Here is a 15,118-nt window from a genome sequence, read left to right as displayed (position 1 = left end):
AATCATGGAGATATGGTCTTGACTTTTCTGAACATTGTTTAATAAATGAATTTAAGGTTAAAAAAAACCAAACCAGTCATACATTGAGTCATTTTAAATGTGTCTTTTTGACCTTATACCCTTCTCTCCTCCCACACGTAGGCTTATAGTTCCTCTCTTCAGTGGGTTTGTATTGGGCTTAGAGTCTCAGTTCAGTAAAGGCAGCATGAAAGTGCTGAGTTTACATATAACAAGTTTAACTTAAACACTTAAAATTTGTCATTGTTTTCTGTTCCCAGTTTGAAGAAGAAAAGAGAGAAATTTCAAGAAAATAAGCTTTTCTTATCAAATAATTATTCCAAAGGAAATTAGTAGTATTTGCCCTAGTAGTTAGTACAGATTTATTCCAATCTTATAAGTCAAGAATGGGACGTAGTTTTTAGTTTTAATTTCATTTGGTCCATAGGAATTGTGGAAGGAAACTTAATATTTCATCTAGGTACTGTACTATGTTCCTTAAATAAATTATTACATTTAATTCTCAGGCAATTCTCTAAGGTGGTTATCTTGTTTTATGAAGAGAATGAGATTTGGAGAAATTAGTAACTTCCCAAAGGCCAGAGAGCTAAGTGGCAGAGCTGGAGATTCCAGTTTGCTTTCTCTGACTCCAGAGCTCATGCATATGAGATGTATGGCAAAAAGGACTTGTTTATTAATACAGACAACTGAAAAAAATGCCACATAGCCTTAGGTATTTAGTAACTATTCGTTACTTTAGAAGATGGGACTCTTGCTCTGTGTGTTTGTGCCTGTGACATGGGGTCTTAAATGATAGTGATTTTTGTGTCTTATAGGGTGCGTTATATTTTATTGCTTTAGAGGTGTGTGTTTTCACATTTTAATATTTTTTGAAATGAAGATTTTACGGTGTCTATATTTTTTAAAAAATGTTTACAAAATGGATACTATGTCTTAAAGTCAAATGTGTCTCAGAATTAAGGAAGTGTGGTATGTGCATATAGTATTCATGTATAACTGTCTTAGCAGTTTGTTTGCATTTTCTACCCAGCCTCCTCCCTTTACTTAGTGTATTGCTTTTTTTTTTTAGTGTGGTAGAATACAGAATTGAAGTGTATATTAATAATAAAATAGTCATTCTCTTTAGGTAGTGAATATTATGGGGTAGGAGGAAGTTTTTTATGTAGAAAATTCACATTGCACTGTGAATGAGCAGATCTGAATTTTACTTTTGGTTTTGTTAGCAACTTGATGTGTAACTTGAGGCAAGTCACTTCCCCTCTCTGAGCTTTAGTTTCCTCATCTGTAGAATAGAGTGGGGAGGGGAACTTTTAGACCTGTCTAGCTTAAAGAAACTGTATGCCTTCTTTCTAATTAAAAATGTGAATGCCTTAGAGCCCTTTCTTAAAATACTGTATTTGTTGCTTTTTACTATTTTTTCTTTCCCTTTATCTCCCTTTCTTCCCTCCCTGCCCTTTTTCCCATGGATCCTTGAGGGTATTGTCAGATTCTTAATTTATTAGAGAGTATGAATTACTTTTTATATCCTCCATTTATCAAGACAGGGTATCTGAGAAAAGTAGGTAACCAGTAAGTAGTGAATGAATGAATATGTTTTATCTGGGTTAATAAAAGAATTGTTTAAATAAAATACCATCAAAGAGTTGTTGAAGTTTCATTGAAGGATAGTACTGCTGCCTTTCACATAAAGAATGAAATGTGTTTAGCAAAGTAACTGCTCTCTACTGGGCAGATGTACAAAGAGGAAAGCTCCTGCACCTGTCTTTAAGAAGCTCTCTGTTCTAATAGGCGAGGCCAATGTCTTTAAACTTTGTATTATGGAAAATTGCAAACATAAAAATATAATAATATGCATATCACCAGCTTTAACATTTTTCAACTTGTGGTCAATCTTGTTTTTTCTGTATCTCCACCCACTCCCCTCCTCCTTCTTAATTTTGAAACAAGTCCCTAGACATTTTTACCTGTTATTACCATACAGCATGATAAATGCAACAATAGACATGCTAATCTAAGTGAAGTGGAAATTTCTTCATATAAATATATTTGAGACTTGTATATTATACTGTTCTGAGCAAGAGAAATTAGATATAATAATCTACTGTAGGACAGGGATAAGTAGTTGGAGAGACTGAATATACATGTATAAAACAGAATGTAGCAACGTAAGATCATATGCCAGTATTAGAGATTCTAAATGGGAAATGACATTGGTGGAGTGTGTGTGTGCATGTGTTTAAGTTTTAACTGTTTGACAGTTTTAAGATTGCTTTGAGATATCTAGTCTAGATCATTCTTGTTCTTTATGGAATTTTTGCCAAAAGTGTTGGCATGGCAGCCACATGAGTAATCCTTCTTGAATGTAAGGAATTCTTACCACTATATCTTATTATTTTGGAGTATTGACTTAAAAACTTTGAACTATTAACTGAGAATTAAAATCTTAAAATATATCCCATGATGCAGAGTCTTAGTCAAAGGTCATAAACTTCTTTGAGCATCTCAGAGCTTTGTGCTATCTCTTCTCCTCAGAAAAAATATACATATACACTTAGTTTTTCTAATAATTTCAGGAGGCTAATAATAAGCCTTTCAAAACCCATTCAGATATCTTTGAAGGTTTACAGATTCTGGTTTAATAATCCATTCTTTAATGTATAGGCAGATAGCATACTGCTAAAATTCAACTTTATTTATTTCTTTGTGCTTTTCACCTTCTACATATAAGTGTTTTTGGTTTTTTTAACTTTAAACAATTTTTATTACACAAACGTTGTCACATAATTGGATATTGCTCTACTCTGTACACAATTAGTCTTACTCTCCACAGAAAGGCTGCTTCTTAGCTTCTCATCTGTTGATGGCAATCACTAAAATCCTGATTTTAATAGAATAGTAGTAAAAATGCTTCAGTGATTTAAGTTGAAAGCAGTATATTGGTACATGGCTCTTATACTCATTTACCAGGAATGTGCAAATGTCTTTATTCAAAAATACAAAATAAATTATCTGTAGGTATGGACAATGACAGCAGTAAACCATTCTGTGTTGTCAACTGAAACCAGTAACTGATGGTTATAGTGATTTTCTTAAACATCAGCCAGCCTTTTCTTCAGTCATCTCCTTCAACTGACCTCTCTTAAAGTTATTGGTGAGGAACGCTGCCTTGAGCTTCCTTTCACATCTCATTAATGATGGTAAAGCACTATTCTAGGAATTAGGACATGCCACCTCCCATCCCACCTCCCATCCCACCCATTCCGCCCATTCCAGGATCCTTCTCTTCTTTAGGAATTTCTGTGACTACGACTTCTACTGTAGTTAACAGAGAGGCCACTCCAGCAGCATCCAGTAAGGCACTTCTTACAACCTTAGTTGGATCAGTGATTCCTTTTTCCACCATATTCACAAAATCTCCAAGCATAGCGTCATAACCAACTTCTGAAGAACTTTGCAAAATTTTCTCAACTATCAGTGATCCTTCGACACCTGCATTCTTAGCAGTGGTCATTGAAGGAATTTTGAGTCAAACAAGTGTTTTTCATTATTGAGTGAAATTATAAAATTCATTATGCAATGCCTAATTTTTTAAAAGACCAATTCTTAATTGCATTCTTGGGGGAAAACAAGCTGTAGCCAGTTTGAATATGTAGGAATGATTTTACCAAAGATTTTGGAATAAGTGTATGGAACTTTATATAATGGCTTCTATCCATCCTGAATTAAGATGAAGTAGAATATGATTTAAGAATGAATAAATACATAAATACCACTTTTTCAGAGGTAAAGGAAAATCTTCTTTGACCTCTCTTGCCCTTAAATAGTTAAGATCTGTGGAGGAAAGGATCTGTTAAAGTATTTTGAGGTTCACATTTGTGTTAAAACAACTCCTAGATATGATACACAGAGGCTTAGAAACATGTATTGGTCTGACAGAGGATTGATTCTCTGTAGAGCCCTGAGATCATAAGTGTTTATTGTCCATCTAGTTTGAAGGATGGGCCTAAATATATTTCTTAGAAGTATGGTTTTTTTTTAACATCTTTATTGGAGTATAATTGCTTTACAATGGTGTGTTAGTTTCTGCTGTATAACAAAATGAATCAGCTATATGTATGCATATATCCCCATATCCCCTCCCTCTTGCGTCTGCCTCCCACCCTCCCTATCCCACCCCTGTAGGTGGTCACAAAGCACTGAGCTGATCTCCCCTTGCGATGCGCCTGCTTCCCACTAGCTATCGATTTTACATTTGGTAGTGTATATGTGTCAGTGCTACTCTTTCACTTTGTCCCAGCTTACCCTTCCCCCTCCTCGTGTCCTCAAGTCCATTCTCTACATCTGCATCTTTATTCCTGTCCTGCCCCTGGGTTCATCAGAACCTTTTTTTTTTTTTTTAGATTCCATATATATGTGTTAGCATACGGTATTTGTTTTTCTCTTTTTGACTTACTTCATTCTGTATGACAGACTCTAGGTCCATCTACCTCACTACAAATAACTCAATTTCGTTTCTTTTTATGGCTGAGTAATATTCCATTGTATATATGTGCCACATCTTCTTTATCCATTTGTCAGTGGACACTTAGGTTGCTTCCATGTCCTGGCTATTGTAAATAGAGCTGCAGTGAACATTGTGGTACATGACTCTTTGAATTATGGTTTTATCAGGGTATATGCCCAGTAGTAGGATTGCTGGGTCGTATGGTAGTTCTATTTTTAGTTTTTTAAGGAACCTCCATACTGTTCTTCATAGTGGGTGTATCAATTTACATTCCCACCAACAGTGCAAGAGGGTTCCCTTTTCTCCACACTCTCTTCAGCATTTATTGTTTGAGGATTTTTTTTTTGATGATGGCCATTCTGACCAGTGTGAGGTGAGAAGTATGGGGTTTTAAAAATTTGTGGATTGTACCTAAAATATAATCGTAATAATGGTTATTAGCATAAGCAGAATCCTTAGGAGATAGGAACAGATCAGTTAGCTGCTAAATGAGACATTTGACTGCAGAGCAGAGCATAGGTTGTTTGAAGATCAGTGAATATTAGGTGTATGGCTTTAAAGTGATAACCTTGTGACCCATTGGAGTTAATAATTTTCTGAGTATCTAATGTATTACTAGGAAATAAGCTTATTCTAATATACAGTAATACATAGACTTTGAGAGCTAGAAGAGGATTTATCCATCAGTGATTTAGCCTCCCCTTCAGTGAATTTTATGACTGATCAGAGCAATTAATTGACTTGCCCAAGGTCACGTGGTTAGTGGCAGTCACAACAGTGTAGTCTGTTGCTCTTATTTATCTTGGCTGTCTTTTTGTTCTGGATCTCAGTTTCTGGAGAAGGAAATATCTTGACAGAGTTTTTAGCATTGTGACTTTGATTCTCAATTGATAAATTGACTAAGAATTCGCTGGGCTTCTTAGATGCGTTAAGTCAGTTTCAGAGCTGGAAAGAGATTCTAAGAATCCACAAAGTCATCAAACACTTCCCTCCTGTTTTCTGTACCTTTCTCTGCTTGACAGCATTTTGTTTGTTGCAAGCTTTACATAAGAACCTGGCAAGGTTTTAAAGCTAGACCAGGAAGATTTTTGAGAAGAGGCTTTGTTATGGGATTCAGTTGTTTAAAGAGATTCCTGGAAGCTTCCTCCTCAAAACTAGAGACTGGAGGGATCATTGACATTCAAGTTCAGAGAAGTTTCTATTACTTCCACGAAGGGCTCTGATTCCAAGTCCTAATGCCACATTTGGTTGGTGTGGACCTGGTGACCAGGGAGAAGACCTGCGCCTATAGCTGGGGTAAAGACCTTTAGAACGGTGACCCTCCAGCTCTTTTAATCCCGGCCCTTTAGCTGGGTCATTCTTTAGCTCAGTAATTCCCATTTTCTAGTGGAGTAATAACAACTAAATTGTCAAGGTATAAGCATTTTGGGGGAGAGAGGGACTTTCTTCAGCAGTTAGGGAAATGGATGGTTCCTATTTGAATCACAAAAAATATACTTATCTTAAAGTCTAGACTAGTTAGAAAACTGTAGGTCTCAAATTCTAGTGATGGAATTATATAACACATTCTCCTGGTTTAATAAAACAACTAAAATGATAATAATTAAGCTCAACTTAATTAGAAGTAAGAATAATGATAATTGAAAACCATGACCAGTTTCACTGACAATGATTGATTGCTCCTCTTGAAAATTACAGAATTCCAGTTTTGAGTGTGCATATTTGGAGCATTGTGAGTTGCAGCAAGCAGAGTTATTAATTGTATACAAACTGAAGTTTTCGGTACATTCTAATAACATACTCATATTTGCAACTCTTAATAACTGGCTTTATAGTTTATTCATAAGTAGCCTTGTGGATCAATGGAAGGTCATGCTTTCTAAATCATTTGTAGACCATGGGAGGTTTGGTCCATGTTTGTATAGTCATTACCTTAGAAGGCTGATGTGGCAATAATGAGCTTTTCAGGAGCATTGTTTCCCTAGCGGTGTTGGGAAATTGGTGAAAGCCCAGCCTTAAAAAGAGGTCAGATGAACCGGTTTGCAGGGCAGAAATTGAGACATAGATGTAGAGAACAAACGTATGGACACCAAGGGGGGAAAGCGGCGGGGGGGGGGTGGGGTATGTGTGATGAATTGGGCGATTGGGATTGACATGTATACACTAATATGTGTAACATGGATAACTAATAAGAACCTGCTGTATAAAAAAAAATTAAATTAAAAAAAGAGGTCTAGGAGTTTCTTTACCTCAGTACATTTTGTAGGTCTTTGATATGCTAATGCACTTTGTAGCTCTCCTGGTTGGGGATAAAATGTACAGCATCGCAGCCCCATTTACCACAATTTGGAAAATGCTGCCTTGGTGGACTAGAGCCTGTTTTTAGGTTCAGCCTTGGGAACAGATTCAGAAGGCTTCATAAGAAAGTGACACAAGAGAAATGGAGAGGAAATAACAGCATACAGCAGGAACTTCAAAGCACTTTTCCGTAGTTAAGAGTTGCAGGTTATTTGCTATAATAATCAGACTGAGTATAAACAGCTTTCAAACAAAGTCTACTTCTGTAACCAGTGAAATACCTGATTCTAACAACTTGTTCTTAAAGTTACTAATCTTCATGAATAGGCTTTGGTAGTTTTAAATCAGACCACACAAGATACATGATTAGTAATCTGCCTGAGTCAATTTTTTGGGTAAACTTGTATGTGTACGTCTACATGTAATGTTCGCGGTATACATGGAACATTTTCATGTTAAAATCAATTTTGCTGAGTAATTTGAAATGTGTATATATTTTCACGTAAAAGTTCTTAGTTTATTAATCGTCTCATGAAAAATCTGCACAGTCACCACAGATACAATCACTGCAGAGTCTTTACTCCTTCTGTTGTCCAATCTACAGCTCACTTTTTCCCAGCACCAACATTGGCCTTTGCAGTCCTCTTGACTTTCTTCATTCTGTTCTTCGTTCCTTTTGCTGTTTCCTTGAGGTGTTTTTCTTAATGCAGGCCATGTCTTGCATGTCTGTGTTAGGGTTCATTTTTCTTTCTGTAGTCCAACGAATCGTAAATCCTGCCAAAGCCAGTTGTCTTGCCACTGCCAAAATGGATTCTGAATCCACATCCAAAGATGACATCTGGTGTGGTCTTGTACATTTTGGCTAGTTTTTCCTGAATATCTCTCTAAGCTACTTTTGCCTTCCCAGGGTGAAGGATGTCGACCAATTGTTTCTGCTAAAGTAGTTGGTTGGTCATGAACTTCCTGGTCTGGAGAGCTACTGTGTCATTTATGATGGTTGCTGATCTTCAAGCAGCCAGAGAAGAAAAGAGTGAAATATTTTTATATTAATTCTTAGGTATATTATGGAATCAGATGCACAACTTTAATGAGTTTTTCAGCAAAATGGGATATTTCGATTTCTGTGTTGTATTGGAGAAGTTTAAGAAGCCTTATCTTTGCTAATACACTTAAAATACTAGTATGCCTTTGTGTATTGTATTTCACTTTTTTGAGTCTGAAAGTGTTAGGATAAAAATTACAATATTTAACATGAAAACATTTTTATTAAGGTAAGGCATCTGTAGCACAATAGTTGATCTAAAGAAAATCATGTATGACTTTTGGAGGTTACTTTTTTAAGATTGTTTTCTCCCAGAATGGAATTGGATACATGTTTTTGCAAGCTGTGGAACTGTTTATTACCAAACTGTGTTAACAAGAGCACAGCCCTTCTTCTGTAGGCTTTACAGTAGAGAAGTTACCCTACTGGTATACAAGCCTCGAGGACAGAAACAAAGAAAAATGGGTATTGCTAAAAAATTTAAGTTTTCTTGTCAGCAAATAATTTTAATGCTGTAGAATTGACATTTCCTCTCTGATGAAGTAGAACTTGACTTTTAAGGATGTTTTTGTGTTTGATTTTTACATCACTCAAAGGAATTCTGAGTCTGATTTTTCTTAACGTTTAATATTTTCCAGGATAATGAGGTTTTAGAGGCATTTTAACTTGCCAAAGTGCCATGCTTACGGAGTAACATCAGTATACAAAATAGTTGTGTAGTGCCCTAAGAACTAACGAACCTACTGAGATTCCTTACCAAGATGTGTCGTAGAAATTGGGGAAGATTGGATATAGAGAGTTAAATATTGGCATATCAATGTCTGTGTAGGCAAACAGAGTGGCCATTATATTCACTTCAATGGGTGCTTACAACAGGGTTGGACACTAGCATCTTTTATTGAAAACCAAGATGCTAGAGTTATTCTTTTGTTTGTTGAAAAATGCTTTGTAAGCCTTAATTTTTGAAAAGAAAAAGGAACCCACTATTCTTATCAACTTGTACATTTTGAGTTTGCATTTTTTAATCCTTCTTTTGTTGTTTACAGTTCACTTGCAGAGGTTTTCTTTTATGTTGTCTTAATCAAAACACTAAATATTCTAGAGTTATTAAAATATAGTAAAAAGACGCTATACCAGTGGTTCCCGATATGCCTCCAGATGAGAGTCTATCAAAAATTTTAGAAGAAAATATATGCTTACCTATAATATGAGGCCTCTTAATAGTCTAACTAAAATGAGTTGGCTTGTTTTTGGCTGCAAGTATGTCAACTCCAAGTGGAAATCTACTGGTTATAAGTTCACAATTAAGTGAATATGGGAAAGTGAAATTTTTATTCAGTGAATGAGATTATTTGGTGGGCAAAATCAGTTGACCCTGGAGCAGCAGTGGAAGTTATGGGTGCCAGTCTTCCTAGAAGTCAAAAAAATCTGTGTGTAATTTTACAGTTGGCTCTCTGTATCTGTGGTTCTGCCTCCTCAGGTTCAACCAACTGCAGGTTGTATAATGCTGTAATATGCATTTGTTGAAAAAAATCTGTGCATAAGTACACCCATGTAGTTTAAACCTGTGTTGTTCAAGGATCATCTGTACTTAGAAGTATGAGGCCCATGGGGCCATTTTTTTTTAAGGCATTTTGGGTAACTTGAACATGGATTAAATGGGTTACCGAACCAGGTTTGTTTGCCTGATGTGCAGCAAGCCAAACGCTGAGACACCGAGGTTTGCAGCAGAGAAAGGGTTTATTCAGGAGACAGCCAAGTGAGGAGACAGGAGACAGGAGAGCAGATCTCAGATCTGCCTCCCTGAAGTCAAGGGGTTTGAAATATTTATGGGATAAAGAAGCAGGGTGATATTAGGCATGGGGAAAGGTGATTGGAGGTAGGGAAAAGGTGAGGTAATTGGTGTTCTTTGCAGGCATATCTGAGTTACATGCTTCTTCTTGAGATGCATGTTCAAAAATGGAGGCACTTAGCATGATCTGAGGGTGGAGTTTTGAGTCCTCTGATGTCAAAAGGTCATTTATTGGACACCTTTGCAGGCCCAGTTTTAGGGTCAGTGGTCCCAACCAAAAATCTTAGCTGGCTTGAACTGGATAAGAGCTGACTCCAAGTTTCTGGAAAACAGCATAAGCCCCCAATACTGTAGGGACCCATACGACAGAGGTGTTATCTATAGGTGGTGGTTAAGGAGCCAAAAGAAATAATTAAGATGAGCTTGATCAGTGAAAGCATATTACAATCAGGGGGGTTTTTAATAAGCTGTTCCCTTAGCTGCTGTTCTGTAAGACAAGCTCAAGAATTTCTTTTAGTCATCAGTTTCTGTTAACCTATGGGACAGTTTCAAATGGTTGACCATCTCAGGAGTAATGAGCAGTTACTTTACCATATTCTTTGTGGCAGATTGTATTTTCTAAAAGTAGTTGTAACAATGTGTCCCTTCTCACATGTTCTTGTGACCTTGACCATTCTCTCATCCTGAGGTGGAGTTATGTTCCCTTCCCTTGAATTTGGGTGTTCTTGTGAATCACTTGTGAGCAATAAGGTGAGGTCAGAAAAGGTGAGCTTCCATCCAGCTCACCAAAATACTGGTCTTGAAGTCTTCAATAGCTTTTCATCAGTATAGCCTGAGATTTCCATGCTATAAGGAAACCCAGACTGCCTCATGTGGACAGACCACGTGAAGAGGCTCTAAGATAGGAGCTAGAACTGTTCAGCTAAAACTGCTTATTTGAGCCATTCCCAAATTCCTAACTCTCAGAAACTATGAGAGAGAATAAAAATGATTATTGTTGCTTTAAGATGTTGTTTTAGAGTGATTTTGTTACATAGCAATAGATAATCAGAACACTACTTTCCCTGAATCTGCTACTATATACTGAGATTTGTCGGTGTACAGATGTACAGTTAGTGATATACCGCAATGATTTGTTCTGGGATCTGAACATTAACTTTATTTTGGTCTTTACCTTTGATATATAAAGCTTTTTTTCTATCATTCTTTCCTGTACCCATTTGGAAAAGCCATTCCATCCTTAACTATTTAGTAGAATGTATTTTGGTAATTGAAACTGTCATGTTTGTTGGAAAGTGTCCATGATATGTTTATTATGTCATGAGAGCATATGATCATCTTTAGAAGGCCTTTTGCTCTGTACCTTAATTTTAGTTACTATGGTATTTGGCCTTCTCTTAGTTTCCTAGGGCTGCTGTAACAAAGTACTACAAACTGGGTGGCTTAAAACAACAGATATTTATTGTCTCACAGTTCTGGAGGTTAGAAGCCCAAAATCCATGCTCTGTCCGAAACCTGTGAGGGAATTCTTCCTTGCCTCTTCCTAGTTTTTTCTTAGCAATTTTGATATTCCTTGGCTTGTAGCTGTGTAATTCCAGTCTCTGCTTTTGTTGTCAGGTGGAGTTCTCCCTGTGTATATCTATGTCTTTACATGCCTCTCCTCTTATAAGGACACCAGTGATGTTGGATTAGAGACCCATTCTGCTCCAGTGTTATATCATTTACCTTAACTAATTACACCTTCAACAACCCCATTTCCAAATAAGGTCACATTCTGAAGTCCTAGGGATTAGGATTTCAACATATCTTTTTAGGGGGAACACAGTTCAATCCATAACAGGCTTCAAGGGAGATTGATATAATTATGTGTTAACCATTTAAACATTTTTACTCCAGATTAGATGTGAATGGGGTTTTTAATCAGTGACCATGAAGCTCTATTCTCTGCAGTTTAGGTCCCCTTTCTCTCTAGGATACATACATACTACACATAAAATTTGATAGTAGTTTTTTACTGTTTACGCTCATTGACCCTTTTGAGAATCTGATAAGAACAGTGGATTTTTCCTCTAGAAAAAATGTACAGATATATGCACGGGAGTGCACACTTGTACACACACACATAAACACACTCAAAACAATATTTTGCATGAAACTTTAACACGTTCTTGGATTTCCCCGCCACCCCCCAAGCCTGTTCATGAACTTCTGGATTAGAGAGTTATTAATTCCCATCAGTTACAGATACCTAATTTCTATTTCCCTTTTAGTGGAAAAGCAAACGAAAAGGAAAAATAATGAGGAAGCAGAAGTAATGTATATGGAATCCCCTCATGGTCATTGTAGCTCAGTGCAGCTTTTTGGGGAATTTTCATAATTCTGTGATATTTACCATGTGCGTAGTCTCTTTTCTGCTTCCATTCCCGTTCCCTTAGCCATGTATTATAACCTTTGGCTACATAAAATTATAAGTAACGTTATACATTCATGTAGAAAAGAATAATCTATGTAGTTTTAGACCTGTACACAGTATATAAACAAAGCTTTGTATCCTGCAACAGTGTTGGGTTAACTCTTGACCTCTTTAAATTCTGTGTTATTTTTTGATTATTATATCAAGATTTTTTTGAACATGGTAGCGGTCTAGGGTTTCTGAGTCTGCGACAGGATTATATTCTGTGCTCTTCTTCACTTGTACCCTTTTCTCCAAAATAATATCGCCCAAGCTTCACCCCTGAACATCTTATCTTAATGGGCTCTCTTTTTAAAAATACGTATTTTTAGGTACACCTTGAAAAAGGCTAAAGATCATGTCTTTGTGTTGTGTTTAGTCTCTCACATATCTGTGTTTCTGAAGCCTGTCATTCATTTATTGTTTTTGTTTTGAAAATATTATATCAATTATTTACTGTCCATTTTAGAGTGATATGCATAGTAACTCTAGTAATAGTGAAATCATAGGCAATGGATATTTAGACTGTGCTGGTTTCCCATTGATGCTTTTCTTAGTAGTTCATTTTTCTGAATGTGGAATATTCAGAATCTTTATTTAGAACAGGGGTTGGCAAACTGTGACCTGCAAACGGTTTTCCTGTCTTTGTGAATAAAGTTTTATTGAGACAGAGCCATGCCCATTTGTTTACTTACTGTTCATGGCTGATTTTGTGCCCCAAATGGCAGAATGGAGTAGTTGCTACTAAGATTGTATGGCCCACAAGCTGAAAATATTTACTACTTGACCCTTTACAGAAACCTTTGCCAACTCTTGGTTTCGAATATTTTGGAATTAATTCCCCCTCTTTTAAGGATATTTGAAATTCTTTTATTTATTTTACTTCTTCAGCCATGGAATCTAAGGGATATTAAAAGACCATTTAGCTCAGCATTCTATCTACTGCTGCTTGAATTTCCTCCAGTACTCCTGCCAAGTGGTCCTCCAGCTTAGAGGTGTAGTAGGATTATGAGACAAAACAGCATTGGATGTGTCTGTGTTAAACACAGAATTGCCCCTGATTGGGAGTCAATCAGTGACTCTCAATAAAAAGATAGATGAAATAGCTTATTCTTTGTCTCTTTGCTCTCCCCACTGTCTCCATTGGTAGGTTATTTACTTTGGGTTTGTTTACATGCTAGAGGCACAGAGGAGTCACTTTGTAAGAGGAAGACAACTAAGTAGATCCTACTTTAAGGTGTAGCTGTAGGTGGAAATTTATAGGAAGCTGGAATGAATGTTTAGACATTGTCTAGAGATTTTCATGTTCAGTGCTTAGTTTCCCTAAATTTATAGCAGCTAAAACAAGGAACTAAGAGTTCTTACAATTACCTTTTGTCAGTTTTTACTGTATGTTCAATAAATACTGGTGCAGAAAGAAACATATAGGTAGAGCCAGTCTCACTGCAGAACTTCACCTCAGAACTGTGTTTGGTAATTCTGTGTACTTGACTCCTTGGTGAACATGGTGAGCGTAGGGGTCCTCTCAGGAGATGGGAGAGAGTGGTATCTGATCCAAAGATCAACATTATCCAGACGGGGGAAGAATTTCTCACATTCCATTTAGGAAATCCAGCCTGCTAAAGTCTTGTTAAACAACAGTTTCATAGTTAAAACATCATCTGGTTTTTAATCTAGTAGGTTTGCCATCTAATAAAGAAATGAAATAAAAACTCAAGTAATAAAGATTAGCAGAAGAAAGATATTACACTTTTTTTCTTAACACAATGCTCATCTTTTATTTTTCACTTTAGAAAAGATTTTTCGTACTTTTTTTCTCATAGATGAAAGTGAGTTTGTAAATTGTTAGAGGACAAAAGATAGTATAGACTGGCTAATTGATGGGAAAATATACGCTTTCAAATTTTTTTTGGTACCTTCTGATTTTTCTATTTACAGGCTCTACCTGTATGTTTCTTTCTGCACCAGTAGTTTAAAATATATAACACATGCACTTTGTACATAATTTTAAATTGTGCAAAAGGATATATAGTGTGTATAGTGAAAAGCAAATGCCCGTCATTTCTGTTCCCTAGTTATCCAGTTCTCCCTCCCAGAGGCAACCATTATTACCAGTTTTCTGGCTTTTTTGCCAGAAAAATCTGTGTGTTTATAAACATACGCATTCATTTTTTCATTCCTTTTCCATAAAAGGTGGTATATCATACAGAATATTACATCTTGGCTTTTAAAGTTAATCATGAATGCTGTGTTTCATATCAGTATAAGTTGAACCACCTCTTTCCTTCTTTAGTCCTCAGAGGTTTGGTTTAAACCTACTTCTCCTAAAATCATTAATTTCCTTCCCAGAATTAAAAAAATGGGTATATGTGCATGTGACTGTAACAGTATACAGTCCAGAGATAAAGTAGCTATTATTTTTACTTTGGTAATAAAAATTTTTTCCTAGTCTAAAAATTACACTCATAACTAAATGATTATTTCCATAAAAAAAGATAATTAAAGTTTTTTAGACTGAAATATTACAGATCAGACTGACTGCTGAGGGACCACAGAGAAATCACTGCCAAAGAAGTATGGGGAAGATGAATAAGGAAATGTAATTATGTGCCCAGCCTTAATCCTTACACAGATGCTATGAAGTGAAGGGGTGGGGATGTATATGCTGTCTATATGTTTTAGAAATGAGGAAACTACAGAAACAAACAGATAAGTAAGCTCACCCCCAAGATAAATGAATGAGCCTGGATTCCAGCCCAGCCCTGCTAGACTCAGAGCCCAAAGGTCCCCACTACATCATGGCATTGGGTTATCTGAAAGGCTTGTTTCCACAAAGGGGGCCTACCTTGTTTATCAGGAAGCAGTTTATAACAGGGCCGGATTCAATAGAGTACTGAAAATGGCTTCACTAGAGACTTAATTTCTTAATAGCTTATGTAAGGGAGGAAGACTTTTCTTCTATCCTTTTATGTTCTATGACTGATGCCTGCAAATTAAACTGACAAAAGACAT

At 36.3% G+C, this 15,118-nt stretch overlaps 1 protein-coding gene and 1 pseudogene across 4 annotated transcripts in view; one reads left to right on the top strand and one right to left on the bottom strand.

Moving 5' to 3' along the window:
* Nucleotides 1-15,118, top strand: part of FAR1 (fatty acyl-CoA reductase 1) — a 74,095-nt gene that overhangs the window by 3,899 nt on the left and 55,078 nt on the right. The window lies entirely within an intron of this gene.
* On the bottom strand, nucleotides 7,234-7,803 carry LOC307190240 (small ribosomal subunit protein eS24-like; annotated as a pseudogene). The gene has a single exon. The product of its transcript is annotated as a small ribosomal subunit protein eS24-like (transcript).

This window comes from Stenella coeruleoalba, assembly GCF_951394435.1.
Source record: "Stenella coeruleoalba genome assembly, chromosome: 8".
In the NCBI taxonomy this organism is placed as follows: domain Eukaryota; kingdom Metazoa; phylum Chordata; class Mammalia; order Artiodactyla; family Delphinidae; genus Stenella; species Stenella coeruleoalba.
Note: the sequence above shows the minus strand (reverse complement) of the source record. Positions and strands in the feature narration are given on the sequence as shown.